Consider the following 19,309-nt stretch of genomic DNA (forward strand, 5'->3'; position numbering starts at 1 on the left):
GCTAAGTAGTTTCCTTTTCATGCTTTAATTGAGGTACTTTATCAAGTTATAGTCACCATGTTTAGTATAATTTCACATGTCTACTTGTCTTATCTCTTATTTGCAATTTGTACTACATGTTTAGTTGAATTACTTGCTTTTCTAAATTTCGTATTCATTATTTAACTATGGAATTATTTACTTAAAATTGCTATCCTTGAAATATCTTGTTGTTGAGTTTGGTGTTGAGTTGCAAAAGCCGTGGTTTCTATTGAGGCAAGGTATAAGTTGTGAAATGTCATTTTACTTAGTTGTTATGTTTGGCATTCGTGTTATTGTTGAGGTGATTGTTTGGTTTTTTGCACGAGGTTTCTGTCGTGCTGTTGTTATTGTTTGCACAAGGTTTCTACTGTGCTGTTGTTGCTATTTGCACGAGTTTTCTACCGTGTCATTGTTATTATTGATACGCATGTGGTGGTATAAGGTCTGAGTGTTGAAACACATGCGGTGAGATAAGGTGGGCTTGATACGCGTGGCTAGTAGGGGAACTACTAGAAGCCATGCAGTGTGATAAGGTGGGCTAAAGCGCGGGGTGCTATTTTTGGGAAAAATGATTTTTAAAACTAAATGTAAAGGCCCCCGCAGTTCTATAAGGAAAGATTGTGAGTTACTTTTATGATTTAGGACTACGAGGCGGTACCTCGGGAGTACCCCTGTTGATCTTTTCTCTATTTACTGTATTTGATTGGTTGTTGTTTCCTTAACATGTAAAATCCTTATCTTCCTTTCGTGTTGTATTGATTGCCTTGATTCCGTATTGTTAACTTTCCATAAATTCTTTATTGTTTCACTTCATTTGCCATTATCATTATATCGTTATGTCTTCTGTCTTATTTCTTATTATCTCCAGTAAGGCCTTGACCTGACCTCGTCATTACTTTACTGAAGTTAGGCTTGGCACTTATTGGGTACCGCTGTGGTGTACTCATACTATGCTTATGCACATATTCTTGTGCAGATCCAGGTACATCCTATCAGCCCCGGTATTAGCACGCTAAGTTCCTTGCTTTTGGATACTTCAAGGTACACCTACCCACTTCCGCAGGCCTCGAAGTCCCCTTCTACCTTGTCCTTCCTTATTTCTTTACATTTTTATAGACAGTGATGTATAGGATTGTTTGGTACTATATCTAGAGCTTGCGACTTATATCTCACTGGGTTTTTGGATTATACGTGTTGAGTTTTTGGTAGATTCTATTTATGAAATTGTTGGGATGTTCAAGTTTTAATCTCTTATTTAATGTTTCCGCATATTGTTAGGCTTACCTAGTCTTAGAGACTAGGTGCTGTCACGATATCCTATGGAGGGAATTTGGGGTCGTGACAAGTTGGTATCAGAGCTCTAGGTTTATAGATGTTATGAGTCACAAGCAAGTTTATTAGAGTCTCGCGGATCGGTACGGAGACGTTTGTACTTATCTTCGGGGGCTATGGAACTGTTAGGAAAATATTCACTTCTTTGATTCCTTATCATGCAAAATTGTTGACTTCAGAATTCTAAATTTCTGTCTTTCTATTCTCTCACAGATGGTGAAGACACGTACAGTCAGATCAGATGACTAGACACCCGCGCCCCTACTAGAGCCGCGAGAGGTCGAGGCCGAGGTAGAGGCTGAGGACGTCCACGCGGTGCAGCCAGAGCATGTGCACGAGCTGCTACAGAGGATCCATCAGTAGCTCCAGTTGGAGGGAAGGCACCTGAGATGCCTGTTACTACTCCAGCACTCCAGGAGACTCTCACCCAGTTTCTGAGCATGTTCGGCACTTTAGCCCAGGCAGGGTTGATCCCACTTGCTCCTGCCATATCTCAGGTCGGGGGAGGAATATAGACTCTCGCTGCCCGTACCCCAGAGCAGTGGGTCCAGGTTGACCAGGTCCTATAGGTCATACCAATGCAGCCGGTCGCCCCAGTTCAGCCCGAGGTTAGGGCAGCAGTTTCTGAGGGGGAGAAGCTCAGGCTCGAGAGGTACAAGAAGTACCACCCCCTACTTTCAACGGCTTGGCGTCAGAGGATGCCCTAGGTTTTCTTGAGGAGTGCCACTGTATCCTCCATACTATGGGTATTGTGGAGTCTAGTAGGGTTGCTTTCACTACGTTCCAGCTTAAGGGAGCGGCTTATCAGTAGTGGCGAGCATATGAGTTGGGTAGTCCGGCCACGTCAACTTCACTCACTTGGACTCAGTTCTCAGATATGTTCTTGAGGGAGTTTGTTCCCCAGAGTCTTAGAGATGCATGGAGCGCAGAGTTTGAGCAGTTGATCTAGGGTTTTATTACCATGTCGGAGTATGCGGTCCGGTTCAGTGGTTTGGCTAGGCATGCACCAGCCTTGATTATTATTGTTAGAGAGCAAGTCCATCGATTTATCGAGGGGATCAACCCCGGTATCAGATTTAGCATGGCCCGAGAGTTGGAGATGGACATCGTATACTAGCTAGTTATGGGGATCGTTGGAGATTGGAGGGTATGTTAACTCGGGAGAGAGAGAGAGAGGAGAGGGAGGCCAAGAGGCCTCAAGATTCTGGCACAAACAGTGGTACCCGTTCCCCAATTGCACCTCGTCATGGTAGGGTCTATGTGAGTTGCCATGTTCATTCAGCACTTCTAGCCTCTAGCGTTATTCTGGCCACTCCTAGGCCTCAGGCTCCCTATTATGCACCACTATTTTCCAGTGTACCTCCTGCACGGGGTGCTTTTAGTGGTCAATTCAACCGATCAGGCTCGAGCCAGCCATAACAGCCACGTCCTCCGAGAGCTTGTTTTGAGTATGGTGACACTCGTCATATAGTGAGGGATTTCCCCAGACTCAGGAGGGATGCACCTCCACAGACTACTAAGGCTCTGCGTGCTCCACCTGGTCCTCAAGCCATGGTTACCGCACCAGTTGCCACTCCACCTGCACATTCAGCTCAAGGTAGAGGTCGAGTAGGTAAAGGTCGCCCTAGAGGGGGAGGCCAGGCCAGATATTATGCTCTTCCTTCTAGGACAGAGGCAGTTGCATTCGACTCAGTCATCACAGGTATCGTTCCATTGTGTCATAGAGATGCATCGGTCTTATTTGATCCAGGCTCCACTTATTCCTATGTTTCATCTTAGTTTACTTCATATTTGGGTATATCTCGTGATTCCTTGAGTTCTCCCGTCTATGTGTCCACGCCTGTTGGAGATTCTATTGTTTTTGACTGTGTGTATCAGTCGTGTAATGTTGTTCTTGAAGGTTTTGAGACCAGAGCCGACATATTGTTGCTTAGGTTGGTAGATTTTGATATTATTTTGGGCATGGACTGGTTGTCGACTAATCATGCTATTTTCGATTGTCACGCCAAGACCGTGACACTGGCTATGCCTAGATTACCACTGATAGAGTGGATAGGTGATTTAGATTACGTTCTTAGAAGGGTTATCTCATTTCTAAAGGCTCAGCATATGGTTGAGAAGGGGTGTAATGCTTATCTAGCTTTCGTGAGGGATGTCAGTGTTGATACTCCTGCCGTGGAGTCACTTCCGGTAGTGAGGGATTATCCAGATGTATTTTTGGTGGATCTTCCGGGCATGCCGCCCGACAAGGATGTCGATTTTAGCAATGATTTGTTACCGAGCACTCAGCCCATTTCTATTCCACCCTATCGGATAGCCCCAGCAGAGTTGAAGAAGTTAAAGGAGCAATTGCAAGAGTTGCTTGATAAGGGCTTCATTCGGCCCAGTGTGTCGCCTTGGGGTGCTTCGGTCTTATTTGTAAAGAAGAAGGATAGTTCTATGCGTATGTGTATTGATTATCACTAGTTGAATAAGGTTACAGTGAAGAACAGGTATTCATTGCCACGTATTGATGACCTATTTGATTAGCTACTGTCACGCCCCAAAACCGAGGAGCGCGACCGGTGCTCAACTGAGTGAACCTGACAGAGCAAGACTGTTAGATTTCATTCTACCCAAACTCATCCACGAATAGAGATAATACATATTATCATTAATTAAATGAAAATGTGTTCATGTCTACAATACCAATTCATTTCCAATAGTTTTATCAATTTTAAAGTCTCAAATGGACAAGTAATACAACCACAACATAACATAGTTTGTCTTTCCCCAGCACCAATACACAACCCACACTATGTCTACGGAGCCTCTATAGATAAAGAAGAGTACAATGATAATACCGGCAACAAGTCCCCGACTATACCTCAAACCAAATACACAAAGTACAAAAGATATATGACCCCGGAATGAAGTGGGGCTCACCAAGTCAGCTGGGAAGAAGGTGTACTGCTATCACTGATCAATATCTCCTGTTGTGGAACCACCTGCATCCATTTAAAGATGCAGCGCCCCCGAAAAAAGTGACGTTAGTACCGTCGAATAGTACTAGTATGTATAACTAAACAGTCTTTCAATAGAATGACAAATAATACAAACAAGATTATCATAATATCAATGAAAGCCTTTATTAACATCAAATCTCAATTTAGGATCAATCCAATGTTCAAATTAATTCACATGTCTCACATTGGGAGATTTTTAGTATCGATATACCATTGTCCACAATACCATTATTTACAAAACCAGTACCACCGTACTCTTAGCACGGGTCCGATCACGACCCGATCGGCTAGGCCATCTCATTAGAGACATCAACCACAATTTCTCTCGATATCAATACCACCGTCTTTAGCACGGAGTCCGATCACGACTCGATTGGCTAGGCCATCTCATTAGGGACATCAACCACAATTACCATTTCAATTACAATTTCCAGCACAATCACCACCATGTGTGCGGCATGGTGTCCGATCACGACCCGATCAGCTAGGCCGTCTTATTTGAGACATCAACCTTTTTATATCAATCATCGCATTTCATTATACTTTCACATCTTTTCATTTCATTGGCACTAGTGGCCATAATTATAAGATCATTCTTGGCACATTGGCCATATTCAGTATTTCATGCTCACATTATCAATTTCAAATATCATCCTCATCATCAACAACAAACACAATTCAAATCAAAGTGTGTAGTACACATGTGAGCAATTTAGAGTCTAATGCACATAGAGATATTTCACAAAGTTTGGCATAATAGCCTTCATTTGAACTTGACTTAGAGTCGAAACATTATTAATGCACAGCCCATATTTTAACACATCCTCAAATAGTAACAAAACATGAATAGAGTATTTGTGATGCTTTTTGAACATATATCGTTCAACCCAATCTTACTCGGAATAGCCAATTTCATAATGAATCACTCGAAACTTGCATAATTTACATGAATATCGTGGGATTCAATTATAAGAGGAGAGTTTAGCCAACATACCTCACTTGAGCTTCCTTACACTCTAAATGTTCCGGAATTCTTAGCAACTTCAATCTATTTTAGAAATATAACAAATTGAACCAAAATTAGGAAGATGATCATGGTTCTAGCTCATTTGAGCATTGTATCAAACACTAGATGTGCATTAAGGTTTCAAGGTCCTTTCATGGAGGATTCCATCATCCCACAACCCAACCTTTACTATTTTTAGCTCAACAGTCTTTCTACACCCTTTGATAACACATGCATGTAAAATAACCAACCCACTTGCCCAAATTATCTTGCTTATTATCCATTTCTACACAAAATTCGAAATTAAGGGTTAGGGTGTAGAATCTTACCTCTAGGATGAAGACCTAGTGAGTTTCTCTTCTCAATCTTCCAAAACTTGGGCAAGAATTGAAGAACAATTATTGGAGAACACCTTCTCACTCTAGGGCACCTTCTCTCACTCTAAAATGTCAGATAATAACTCAAAAAATGACCCAAAAAGTGTATTTAACGAAATAGGGTTGGGTTTTAAAAACCCAAAAATGAAGCTCTGGAATAGGTTCTGCGGTCGCATATGCGACCGCATAATGGTTATGCGGGACCGCATATCGGTCGCATACTGGTGTCCAAAGTTGGCCAAAATCTGTCTATGTATGCGATCACTATGCAATCCGCATAACTGTTATGCGATCACATAATGCACCGCAAAATAGTTATGCGGTAGCATAATCGACCGCATAATTTCCCCGGACTGGCCCTTCTCCTGCTCACTTCTGCGGCTATTATGCGGCCCGCAGAGTGATTCTGTGGTTGCATAATGGACCGCAGAATTACATTTTTCTGCCAAAAATATTCCTTTTCATTCTCGTGCATTGTTCAATCCAAAAAGTCTGAGTCGTGGCTCGCAAGCTCGCCGCGAAGAATTTCTATAATCCTCAAACATGTAAGCCTAGTCCGGCACCATGAAATATTATTTTCTTTGCAAAATTTACCAGGCCTTACACTTAAGTACTTTGAAATTTTCCGGGGTGTTATAGCTACAAGGTGCCATAGTGTTCTCTAAGATTGACTTGCGTTCAAGCTATCATCAGTTGAACATTCGGGAGCCAGATATCCCGAAGATTGCCTTCAGGACTCGGTATGGACATTACGAGTTCCTTGTGATGTCTTTTGGGCTGACTAATACCCCATCAGCATTCATGTACTTAATGAACAATGTATTTCAGCCCTATCTTGACTCATTCATTATTGTGTTTATTGATGACATTCTGGTGTACTCCCAAAGCCGGGAGGATCATGAGCAGCACTTGAGGACCGTGCTCTAGCCCTTGAGAGAAAAGAAGTTATATGCAAAATTTTCAAAGTTTGAATTCTTGCTTGATTCGGTGGAAATTTTGGGTCATGTAGTGTCGACTGAGGGGATCAAGGTGGATCCGAAGAAGATTGAAGCAGTGCAGAGTTGGCCCAGACCGTCTTCAGCTACGGAGATCCAGAATTTTCTTGGGTTGGCGGGGTATTATCGTTGATTTGTAGAGGGTTTCTCGTCTACTGCAGCACATATGACCAGATTGACCCAGAAGGGTGCTCCGTTCAGGTGGAAAGAGGAGTGTGAGGAGAGCTTTCAAAAGCTCAAGACAGCTTTGACTATATTGCCTTCGGGGTCTTATACTGTGTAATGTGATATATCGCATATTGGTCTCGGCGCGGTGTTGATGCAAGACGGTAGGGTGATTACCCATGCGTCTAGACAGCTGAAGGTGCATGAGAAGAACTATCATGTCCACGAACTTGAGTTAGCATCTATTGTTCATGCCTTGAAGATCTGGCGGCACTATTTGTATGGTGTCCTTTGAACGGCTTACACCGATCACCGGAGTCTATAACATCTGTTCAAACAGAAGGATCTTAACTTGCAGCAGTGGAGGTGGTTAGAGTTGCTTAAGGACTATGATATCACCATTCTATATCATCCTGGGAAGGCCAATGAGGTGGCCGATGCCTTGAGTCGCAAGGTGGAGAGTTTGGGTAGCTTAGCATATCTACCGGTAGTAGAGAGGCCATTAGCCTTGGATGTCAGGCCTTAGCCAACCAGTTTATTAGATTGAATGTTTCTAAGCCGAGCTGAGTTTTGGCTTGTGTGGTTTCTCGGTCTTCTATTTATGATCGTATCAGATAGCGTCAGTATAAAGACCCACATCTGCTTGTCCTCAAGGAAACGGTTTAGCACGGCGATGCCAAGGAGGTCACTATTGAAGACAACGGTGTATTACGGATGCAGGGCAGGCTATGTGTGCCCAATATAGATGGCTTGCGTGAGTTGATTCTCCAGGAGGCTCACAATTCGCGGTACTCTATTCATCCGGCTGCCGCGTAGATGTATAAGGATTTGAGGAAACATTCTTGGTGAAGGAGGATGAAGAACATGGTGGAGTATGTAGCTCGGTGCCTAAACTATCAGTAGGTGAAGTATGAGCATCAACGGCCAGGTGGATTGCTTCAGAAGCTAGAGATTCCGGAGTGGAAATGGGAGCAGATTATTATGAATTTTGTTGTTGGTCTCCCACGGACGCAGAGGAAGTTCGATGCACTTTGGGTGATTGTGGATAGGTTGACCAAGTCGGCTCATTTCATTCCAGTGGTGACTATCTATTCTTCTGAGCGGCTGGCTCGAGTTTATATTTGCGAGATTGTCAGGATTCATGGTGTACCGATATCTATCATCTTTGACTGGGGTACACAGTTTACATCGCGGTTCTGGAGGGCCATACAGCATGAGTTGGGCACGCGAGTAAAGTTGAGTACAACATTTCACCCTCAAACGGACAGACAGTTCGAGCGCACTATTCAGATTTTAGAGGATATGCTTCGCGCATATGTGATAGAGTTTGGGGGTTTTTGGGATTAGTTCTTGTCACTTGTGGAGTTTGCCTACAACAACAGCTACCAATCAAGCATTCAGATGGTCCCGTATGAAGCTTTATATGGTAGGCGGTGCCGGTCTCCGGTGGGTTGGTTTGAGCCCGGTGAGGCTAGGCTATTGGGTATAGACTTGGTTCAGGATGCTTTGGAAAAGGTTAAATTAATTCATGATCGACTTCGTATAGCCCAATCTAGACAGAAGAGTTATGCGGATCGGAAGGTTCTTGACATTGCATTCATGGTTGGGGAGCGGGTCTTTCTCCGGGTTCCCCCATGAAGGGTGTTATAAGATTTAGGTAAAAGGGCAAGCTGAGCCCTAGGTATATCGAACCTTTTGAGATTCTTGAGAGGGTTGGAGAGGTGGATTACAGACTTGTACTACCACCCAGTCTACTGCAGTTCATCAAGTATTCCATATTTCTATGCTCCGTAAGTATCACGGCGATCCGTCTCATGTGTTGGATTTTAGCTCAGTCCGGTTGGACAAGGATCTGTCTTATGTTGAGGAGCCGGTGGCCATTTTGGACATGCAGGTTCAAAAATTGAGGTCGAAGAATATTGCTTCAATGAAGGTTCAGTGGAGGGGTCAGCCAGTCAAGGAGGCGACTTGGGAGACCAAGCATGATATGTGTAGCCGTTATCCTCATATTTATACCACTTCAGGTATGTTTCTATACTCGTTCGAGGATGAATGTTTGTTTTAAGAGGGGGAGGATATAACGACCCGACCGGTCATTTTGAGTGTATTAGCCCCGATACCCTAAATTATGATTCCTCTATGTTATATTGTGGTTACGTGACTTGCCGGGGTGCTTGGTGTCGGGTTGGGGATAGTTTCAGAGTGTTATGGGACACATAGTCCCTAAGTTGGAAATATAAGTCATAGGAGTTGACCGTAGTTTGACTTGTGTGAGAATGACTCCGGAATGGAGTTTTGACGGTTCCAATAGCTCCATAGGGTTATTTGGTCTTAGGAGCATGTCCGGATGTTGGTTTGGAGGTCCGTAGGTCATTTCGGCGTAAATTGGCGAAAGTTAGAAAGTTGAAAGATTTTTGAAAGTTTGACCGGGAGTGGACTTTTTGATATCGGAGTCAGATCCCGATTTTAAAAGTTGGAATATGTCTGTAATATCATTTAGGACTTGTGTGCAACATTTGGTGCCAATCAGAGTTGTTTTGGTATAAATCGGCGTTGGTTTCAGAATTTGGAAGTTCATAGTTCAAAGGCTTGAATTTGGGTTGCGATCCAAAGACATTTTGTTATTTGATGTGATTTGTGGCCTCGAGTAGGTCCGTTATGTGTTTTGAAACTTGTTGCTATGTTCGGACGGGGTCCCGGAGGCCCCGGGTATGGTTCGGATCGAATTCGGACCAATATTGGACTTAGCTTCACTACTGAAGTCCCAAGCCTACTGGTGTCATCGCACTAACGGAAGGTTTGACCGCAAGTGCGGAATTGTAGGTGTGGACAACTGGGAGCAAGTGCAAACACCTGGGAGCAGGTGCGCCTCCGCAGGCATGACTATTTCCTCCTGGAATTGGAGGAGGGGCTTTGGGCAGGACCGCAGGTGCGGTCTCTTTCTCCACTAAAGCGGGCTCGCAAGTGTGAGCCATGGTCCGCAGAAGAGAAACTTGAGGACTTAAGTGGAGTCTGCACCTACGATGGTATTTCCGCAGGTGCGGCATCACAGAAGCGACCCAAAGGTCACAGAAGCGAAAGTCGCTGGGAAGAAAAAGGGATTTTTGAGGGTTTTGCTTCATAATTCATTTTGGGACTTTGAGAACTCGGTTTTAGGCAAAATATTGGGGGTTGTTAAAAGGAATTGTTGGGGTAAGGATTCATGACTCATTTTTGATTAATTCCCATGAATCTACTATTAATTACATCTTCTAATTAGTGTTTTGGAGTTTGAAATTTGGGAAAATGGTAGAAACTCCTTAGGCTAATTTTTTGGGTTTTGAAAGGCAAAATGAGATCGGATTTGGATAATTATTATATGGTTGGACTCGTAGGTAAGACTGATTCTCACTCTTTTGAGAATGTCTACTCTGATAGATGGACTGAAGTATAGTTTAATAAGTGTATCACAATTGTGTGATAGAGGTAACATGGTAGCCTTCACCTCTACAAAATATTTTGTGATTAATCTTACCACTGACAAGATAGTTTTGTAGGGAAAAGGAGTGAACTTATATGTTATGGATCTGTCCACACTTTCAGATAATGAACTCACTTACTTAAGTGTATTGGATAATGATCACCTCCTTTGGCACAAGAGACTTGGAAGTGCTAGTCTAAGCCAACTCAACAAATTAGTCTCCAAGGACTTGGTGATAGGGCTGCCTAACATTGAGTTCAGGGAAGATAAAGTTTGTGTGGCTTGTGCAAGGGGGAAGCAGGTAAGATCCTCTTTCAAAAGTAAGAAAATGGTAAGCACTACCAGGACGATGGAATTGGTCCATATGGATCTTTGTGGACCAATGAGAACATTGAGCAGAAGTGGTAAGAGATATGTTATGGTGCTTGTTGATGATTACTTTAAGTTTACTTGGACATTGTTTTTAACATCTAAACATGAAGCATTTGACATGTTCACTTCTTTTGTTAGAAAATCTCAAAAACAACTAGGTAATCAACTTGCATCAACTAGGTCAGATTATGGTACTGAATATGAGAATGCTAAATTTGCTTAATTTTGTGATGAGTATGGCATAAATCATAACGTTTCTGCTCCGAGGACTCCACAACAAAATGGAGTAGTTGAAATAAAGAATAGGACTGTAGAAGAAATGGCTAGGACTATGCTTCTTTCTAGTAAACTGTAACAACCCGGCCAGTCGCTTTGAGATTATTAGCCTCAATCCCCTATTTATTTCTTCCTTTACTTCATTTTGTGGTTATGTGACTTACTGGGACACTTGGTGTCGGGTTCGGTTGAGTTTCGGAGTGAAATGGGACACATAGTCCCTAACATGGAAGTTTAAGTCATAGGAGTTGACTGTAGTTTGACTTGTGTGAAGACAACTCCGGAATAGAGTTTTGATGGATCCAATGGCTCCGTATAGTGATTTGGGTCTTAGGAGCATGTCAGGATGTTGATTTGGAGGTTCGTAGGTTGTTTCGATGTTAATTGGCGAAGGTTGGAAATTGGTGGAATTTGGGAAGTTTCACCGGGAATGGACTTTTGATATTGAGGTCAGATTTCGATTCCGGAAGTTGGAATAGGTCTGTAATGTCAATTATGACTTGTGTGCAAAATTTGAGGTCAATCGGACTTGATTTGATAGGGTTCTGCATCGGATTTGATAGGTCAATAGGAACTTGTTCTTCGCGTTTGCGAAGAAGCCCAAGCATTCGCGAAGAAGATTGGCAAATTGGGGTGCACCTCACGCGTGGTCTACGCGTTCGCGAGAAGGGCTTCGCATTCACGATAAGGGCTTCACGATCGTGAAGATTGAGAAACCTTGACATCGCGTTCGCGAGTGGACCCTCGCATTCGTGTAAGAGGAAATTTAGGCTTGAAGTATTTTGTGCTTCGCGAACGCGAGGCAATTTCCGCGTTCACGAAGAAAGATTTAACTGGGCAGCAGATTAAAATTCCAAAATCAAGAGTTTATGTTATTTTTCACCATTTGGACTTGAGAGCTCGGGATTAGGCTATTTTTTAGAAGGATTTTGAAGGAATTCTTGAGGTAAGTCGCTTATGGTTATCTTTACTCGATAATTATGTTTCCCCATTGATTTTCCCACTTAGATTGTGTGGTTTTGAGGTGTAATTTTGGAGTTTGAAGCTAGGGATTTGGAGAGTTTAAATTGGGGATTTGAGTGACGATTTGGTGTCGGATTTTGGTAAATTTGGTATGATTGGACTCGTGGTTTAATGGACTTCCGAATATTTGTGACTTTTGTTGGGTTACGAGACGTGGGCTCGGGGTTTACGTTTTGGAGAGATTTTTCAATTCTTAGCTAAAATTATTATTTTATTATTTAAATTAGTTTCCTACAGTTACATTTATAGTATGAAATTGTTTTGGCTAGATTCGAGCCGTTCGGAGTTGGAAAATCGAGGGAAAGGCCTTCTAATTGATTGATTGAGTGTGGTTTGAGGTAAGTGACTTGTCTAACCTTGTGTGGAGAAAATTCCCCTTAGGATTTGATATTTTGGTGGTAAATTATGATATGTGAAGGCCGTGTACGTAAGGTAACGAGTGCGTACACGGGCTAAATATTGAAATTCCGGTTTTTGCTACGTAGTTTATTTTTCATGCCTTAATTGAGTTACTTTAGCACATTATAGACATCATGTTTAGCCTAATTTCACATGCCTACTTGTCTTATCTCCTATTTGCAACTTGTATCACATATTTAGTTGAATTACTCGCTTTTCTTGATATCTGTAATCATTACCTAACTGTGGAAATTCTTTATTGAAACTGCTATCCTTGGAATATCATTTATTCAGTTGTTGTGTTTTGGCTTCCGTCTTATTATTGAGGTGATTGTTTGGTTGTTTACACGAGGTTTCTGCCGTGTGGTTTTTATTGTTAGCACGAGGTTTTTGTCGTGTGGTTGTTATTGTTGCATGAGGTTTCTGCCGTGTGGTTGTGATTATTGATACGCATGTGGTCGTATAAGGTCTGGGTGTTGAAACGCATGCGGTGAGATAAGGTGGGCTTGATACGCGTGGCTAGTAGGGGAACTACTAGAAGCCATGCGGTGTGATAAGGTGGGCTAAAACGCGGGATGCTATTTCGGGAAAATAATTTTCAAAAACCAAATATAAAGGCTCCCGTGGTGATATAAGGAAAGACTGTGATTTGTTTTTACGATTTGGGACTACAAGGTGGTACTTCGGGAGTGCCCTGTTGCTATTCTATATTTGCTGTATTGTTTGGTTCTTGTTTTCCTTAACATATAAAATTCTTGTCTTCCTTTCGTGTAGCATTAGCTTTCCCGGATTCCGTATTGTTACTTCCCGTAAATTCTTTATTGCTCACTTCCCTGTCATTTTCATTATATCATATTATCTCTGCCTTGTTTCTTATTATCTCCAGTAGGGGATTGACCCGACCTCATCACTACTCTACCGAGGTTAGGCTTGGCACTTACTGGGTACCGTTGCTTCTGCACATGTTTTGTACATATCCAAGTACATCTTATCAGCCTCGGTATTAGTGTGTGGAGTGACTTGCTTATCGGAGACTTTAAGGTTCACCTGTCTGCAGGCCTCGGAGTCCCATTCTATCCTGTTCTTTTTTTTTCTTATTTCTTTACATTTGATAGACAATGATGTATAGGATTGTTCGGTACTGTATCTAGAGCTTGTGACTTATATCTCACCAGGTTTTGGGAGTTGTAGTTACTTTGAGTTGCAGTTTGAGTTTTGGTATATTCTATTTATAAAAAATGTCAGGATGTTCAAGTTTTAATCTCTTATTTAATGTTTTTGCATGCTTGTTAGGCTTAACTAGTCTTAGAGACTAGGTGTTATCACGATATCTTATGGAGGGAAATTGGGGTCTTGACATAAACTTCCCCATAGCTTCTGGGTAGAAGCTGTGAACACTCCTTGCTACATCATAAAGAGGTGCATGACTAGATCTCTTATTGAGAAGACTCCCTATGAGTTACTTAAAGGGAGAAAGCCAAATTTATTCCATCTTAGAGCATCTGGATGCAAGTGCTTTGTGCACAATAGTGGTAAAGACTCCCTAGGTAAGTTTGATCCCAGAAGTAATGAGGGAGTATTCTTGGAATATTCTTCACATAGTAAAGCTTATAAAATTTAAAACAAAAGAACTATGTGTGTAGAAGAAAGTGTACATATGGATTTTGATGAAACTAACATTCTTTATGAGAGATAGGAACAGGATGATGAAGCAATTTGACTAGTAAGAAACTTAAATGAAACCACAACCAAGACTGAAGCTACACCAGAAGAAGGAACAGGTGATGGAACAGGTCCTTCCACCCAGGGCAACCTGACAGAGGGAATTGAACAAAAAGGAATTGATCCTCAAACCTCGAGGGAACCTATCCATGAACCTGTTCCTCAGAAACAAAATATTGAAGGAACATGTAGGGGAAACCAGCTAGTTATGAAACCTTACAAGTACCAAAGTTATCGTCCCATTGAGAACATAATCATTGATCCAACCTCTAGAATCAAAACCAGATCTTCTTTGAAGAATCTTTGTGCTTTTGATGCCTTTTTATCTCTTATTGAACATAAAAATGTTGTTGAGACTTTGTAGAATGCAGACTGGGTGAATGCAATACAAGATACACTCAACCAATTTGAGAGAAGTCAAGTTTGGCATCTTGTACCAAGACCCAAGGACAGATCAGTAATTAGAACAAAATGGGTCTTCAAAAACAAACTTGAAGAAAATGGAACAGTTACAAGGAACAAGGCAAGATTGGTGGCTAACAGATATAGTTAAGAGGAGGGCATAGACTATGATGAGACTTTTGCTCCATTTGCAAGATTAGAAGCAATTAGACTCCTTATAGCCTTTGCTACTTACATGGAATTCACTCTCTATCAGATGGATATCAAGAGTGCCTTCCTCAATGGCTATCTAAAGTAACAAGTGTTTGTCAAGCAACCTCTGGGATTTGAAAGCAAGGAACTTCTTGATCATGTGTACAAGATTAACAAGGCACTTTATGGGCTCAAGCAGGCTCCAAGAGCATGGTATGAAAGATTGTCAAAATTCTTGCTTGAGCATGGTTACAAGAGAGGTAAAATTGACAATACTTTGTTCTTGAAAGAAAAAGGTAAACATCTCTTGGTAGTTCAGATATATATTGATGATATAATCTTTGGAGCACTACTGATAGGTTAAGTAAAGAATTTGCTAAACTAATGAGCAGTGAATTTGAAATGAGTATGATGGGTGAGCTTAATTTCTTTTTAGGCTTACAAGTTAAACAAAATTCAAATGGAACTATGATCCATCAACAAAAGTTTGTGAAAGAGTTACTTAAAAGGTTTAAAATAGAAGATTCCAATGAAATTGACACTCCTATAGCTACAGCTACAAAATTAGATATAGATAAACCTGGTTCACCTGTTGATCAGTAGATGTATAAGGGAATGATTGGCTCTTTATTGTATCTCACTACTAGTAGACTTGATATTGTTTTCAGTGTTGGTCTTTGTGCTAGATTTCAGGCAAATCCAAAAGGAGTCTCACTTGACTGTTGTCAAAAGGATCTTGAGATACCTAAAAAGCACCACTGACTTGTGTCTATGGTATCCAAAAGGTAGTAATTTCAGCCTAGTGGGATATGCTGATGCTGATTATGTAGGTTTTCTTGTGGATAGAAAAAGAACCTCAGGTATGGCAAACTTTCTTGGCTCATGTCTTGTGTCTTGGGCCACCAAAAAGAAATATTTTGTGGCCTTGTCTACTGCTGATGTTGAGTATGTGGCTGCTTCCTCATGTTGTGCTCAATTGTTGTGGATCAAACAGCAATTAATGGACTATGGAATTGATGTAGGTTGTATCCCCATCTTTTGTAACAACACCAGTGCAATTAGTATGACCAGGAACCCGATTCATCACAAAAGAACTAAGCATATAGATGTTAGGCATCACTTTTTGAGGGACAACTATGAAAAAGGTTTGATCACTGTGGAATTTTTGCTACTGACAAGCAAATAGCTGACATCTTCACAAAAGCTCTAAGTAGAGATCACTTTGAAAGGAATAGGTTAGAATTATGGATGATTAAGATCACCTAAAAGGAACCAGTTCTAACTCAATAATTGGTTAGACAATTTGTGAATTTTCTAAATAATTAGATTAGATTTTGCTTAGTCTCATACTTTCACTAGTATACTTTTGTGCCTTGTGCTAAAATGTCTTATTAATCTCTAATGATATTATTTTTATTTTCTTAGAAAATTCAGACTAACACAAGAGAATTCTCAGTGAAGAACCTAGTTCATCAAGATTACATGGTATGTACTTTCCACTCAGCATATTTTGAAATAATTGTATTTGGATCATGATCAAAAGGAGAGTCCTATTTAATCCTAACCTCCCTCAAGCTTATCTGTCACAAAAAGAACTTGTTTTACCCAAAGATAGTCTCCAGCGCCATAATTGTCTAGAATCTAGTGAAGTCTCTAACGTCTTTTCAAAATGACTCCCAGTATGATTAGACTCCTGAGCTTCTGAAAAGCTACCGTTACCCATATAAACTCTCCCTCTTTAAATTAATTTGGCCTTAGCCGTTTCTTCACTTCTAATTTCCAGCCGCCAAATAATTCTATCTTCTCTCGTCTTCTCAGCATACAAACACACACACACACACACACATACTCTTCTTCTACCATCATCAATGGCAAACCTTTCTGAAAATCCCTCATCACCACCTAAAGAATCCACACCCATACCTTCAACTGCACCCTCAACCACACCTATCTCTAAGAAAAGAAGGATCAACAGGCTTCCTTCCAAGAACATCGCTCATAGTGAACAAATCAAGAAAATAAATGGACAATTGAAAGCAAGCCAGGCAGAGGAACCCCAAAAATCTGAAGAATCCTTTAATTCTGCAACTGAAGGGGAAGAAACTATTTCATCTGAAACAGAGCAGGTAACATCTGGTCCTAAGATTACATCTGGGGAAATTTCTGGGTTGCTGAGAATCTGGAGAATAGGTTTGTTCTGGTGGGAACTATTACTGGGGTTGAAACTGGTGGTAAAAATAAAAAGAGAAAAGTAAAAGAGAGTGAGGGTTCTCAAGGTGATGTGAGGGGAAAGGGAAAACAAGGAGTGGTTGAATCTTCACCTATTCCTGTTGAGTTGATTGAGGAGACTGAGGTTATGCTGTTATGGAGTGAGGATGCTGCTGAGAAGGAAGAAATTTGGAAAGAGGAAGGGGGTAGTGGGTCTGGAGATGCTAGTGCAGCTGAGGGGTTGGTTAGGTTGAGGAAGAGGTTCCAAGAACCTGTTCCATCTGTGCAGGAACCTCTCGAAAACCTGCTAAAATGGGTGTCTGACAGCTAGAATCCGAAAAAGAAGAAGAGTTCAGGAGTTACAATCCCCGGAACTGCTAGGGCAAAAAATAAGAGAAATGCTGTCTATTCTATCCCTGTAGAGACTGCTCCTACTAGGGGAAGAGCTACAAGGAGTCAGAATAAACAGAGTGAGGTTGAACTGGAAAGAGCCCTAGAAGAGAGTAAAAGAAAAGTTGTTGCAAAGGAAAAGAAGAAAGTGAGTGAATCTGTTAAGGCAGTTGAAATTGAGGAGATGGACATGATTCTTCATGATGAAGACGAGGCAGAAGAGGTGGAGGTTGTGACTCCAAAGGCAAAGAAAAGAAAGACTTCCAAAAAGAAGTCACCTTCAAAGACAAATTCTGCAGAGCCTTCTACCTTGGCGGAAAAAACCAGGTATGCCATGAAATCTAGAAAAGTGAAAGTAGTGGAGGAAGAAGAAAGTGAAGAAGAAGAGGAATCTGATGATGAGCAGGACAAGATGGTTTAAGTTTGGGAAAAGAATCATCTTGAAAGGTATACTCCTCAGGGACTTAGAGGAGGAAGGTATGGTGATGCTGCTGGAAAAACTACAACTGCAGGGTTGGAAGGACATAATCCTTCAGATGGATGGAAGGCTTGCCAGAACTGATATTATGGAGTTCATGGAAAATTGTGAGATCAAAAACGGCAGAGTCACCAATATGGTGAAGGGGGTAACTATGAGCTTTGACGACAAGGAATTGGAAGAGATTGTGGGTGTACCTGCTGAAGGGTACAATGATTACAAAAAGCTAAAATGGCCAAACCTAGAGAACCTCACCACCTCCCTTGCCATTACAAAAAAGTTTGCAGACAATGAGTTAGAGTTAGAGTCCAAGGCTATATACAAAAATAAGATGAAGCCTGCCCACAAAATGTTGTTTGAATTTGTTAACAAGGTTGTGTTCCTAGGAAGGAAAGAAGGGACATTGCCACATTCATGGACTTGGTCCTTATGGAATGCTTGGATAGTGGGAGGAAGATTAATTGGCCCGTGTTTATTATCCAGCTCCTTGATAGGGTTCAAAATGGCACCAAAACTCACGTCATACCCTATGGTTTCATTCTCACCACCATACTGGATCACGTCAAGGTTCCCTTAAAGAAACGGGATGTTAGTACAAGCAAAGATCACTTTGGGGCAAACATCTTGACTGCTTGTGACTATGAAGTTCATGTTGTTGCTAAAGAACTTGGTTTTTCCAAGAAAGTGCCTGTGAACAGCAAAGTGAGAGCCTTGGTGCAAAAGAGTGGGGCTAAGGATATTGAGATTGAGAGGCTGAAGAAGAGGTTGGCTGAAGTAGAAACTGAGAGGGATGCTCTCAGGGCTGAGCTTGCAAAGGAGAAGAATGAAGGCATTCTTCATGACATGTTGAAGCTGCTTCAGGCCAAAAACCAAGAACCTGGTCCTTCCCAGCCTTGAAACCTTCCTAGCCTAGTTACACAAACCAGTGACCCGGATGGGATTATTTTTTATTGTTGTTCTTTTTGCTCATGATGCAGTACCTTTATTTTTCTTTATGCTTTGTGGATGACTAGTATCAATGATAATCATCTATTTTTGTGCTCTAACTGTTTGTTGATGCTTCTTAGATAAATAATATCATTAGATTGATAAATGATGCTTGACTCCATGATTGCATTTGAATTAGCCCCAGTGGAAATGAATAAAATCTACTAAAATCTTGTTATCTAACATAATTATGCAGCTTTTCGATGATGCCAAAAGGGGGAAGATAGGTTGTGCTTTTTATAACTTTGGACTGTGATGTTTATAACCTAGTGAACTTGGTCCTTGATAATTTGTGACTTTAAAATGGAAAGTATTATAACACTATGTTGATGTTGAGCTGAGTTGAAACAGGTCTTATACTTATGAAAAGCACAAAGTTTGTCATCATCAAAAAGGGGGAATTTGTTGGCCTAAATAAGTTTGTTTTGATGATTGATAAAGGAACTCAAGAATGAACCAGGTCCATACACAGTGTACACAGACACGGGCAGATTCAAGC

The sequence above is a fragment of the Nicotiana tabacum genome, chromosome 18, assembly GCF_000715075.1.
Source record: "Nicotiana tabacum cultivar K326 chromosome 18, ASM71507v2, whole genome shotgun sequence".
Lineage (NCBI taxonomy): Eukaryota > Viridiplantae > Streptophyta > Magnoliopsida > Solanales > Solanaceae > Nicotiana > Nicotiana tabacum.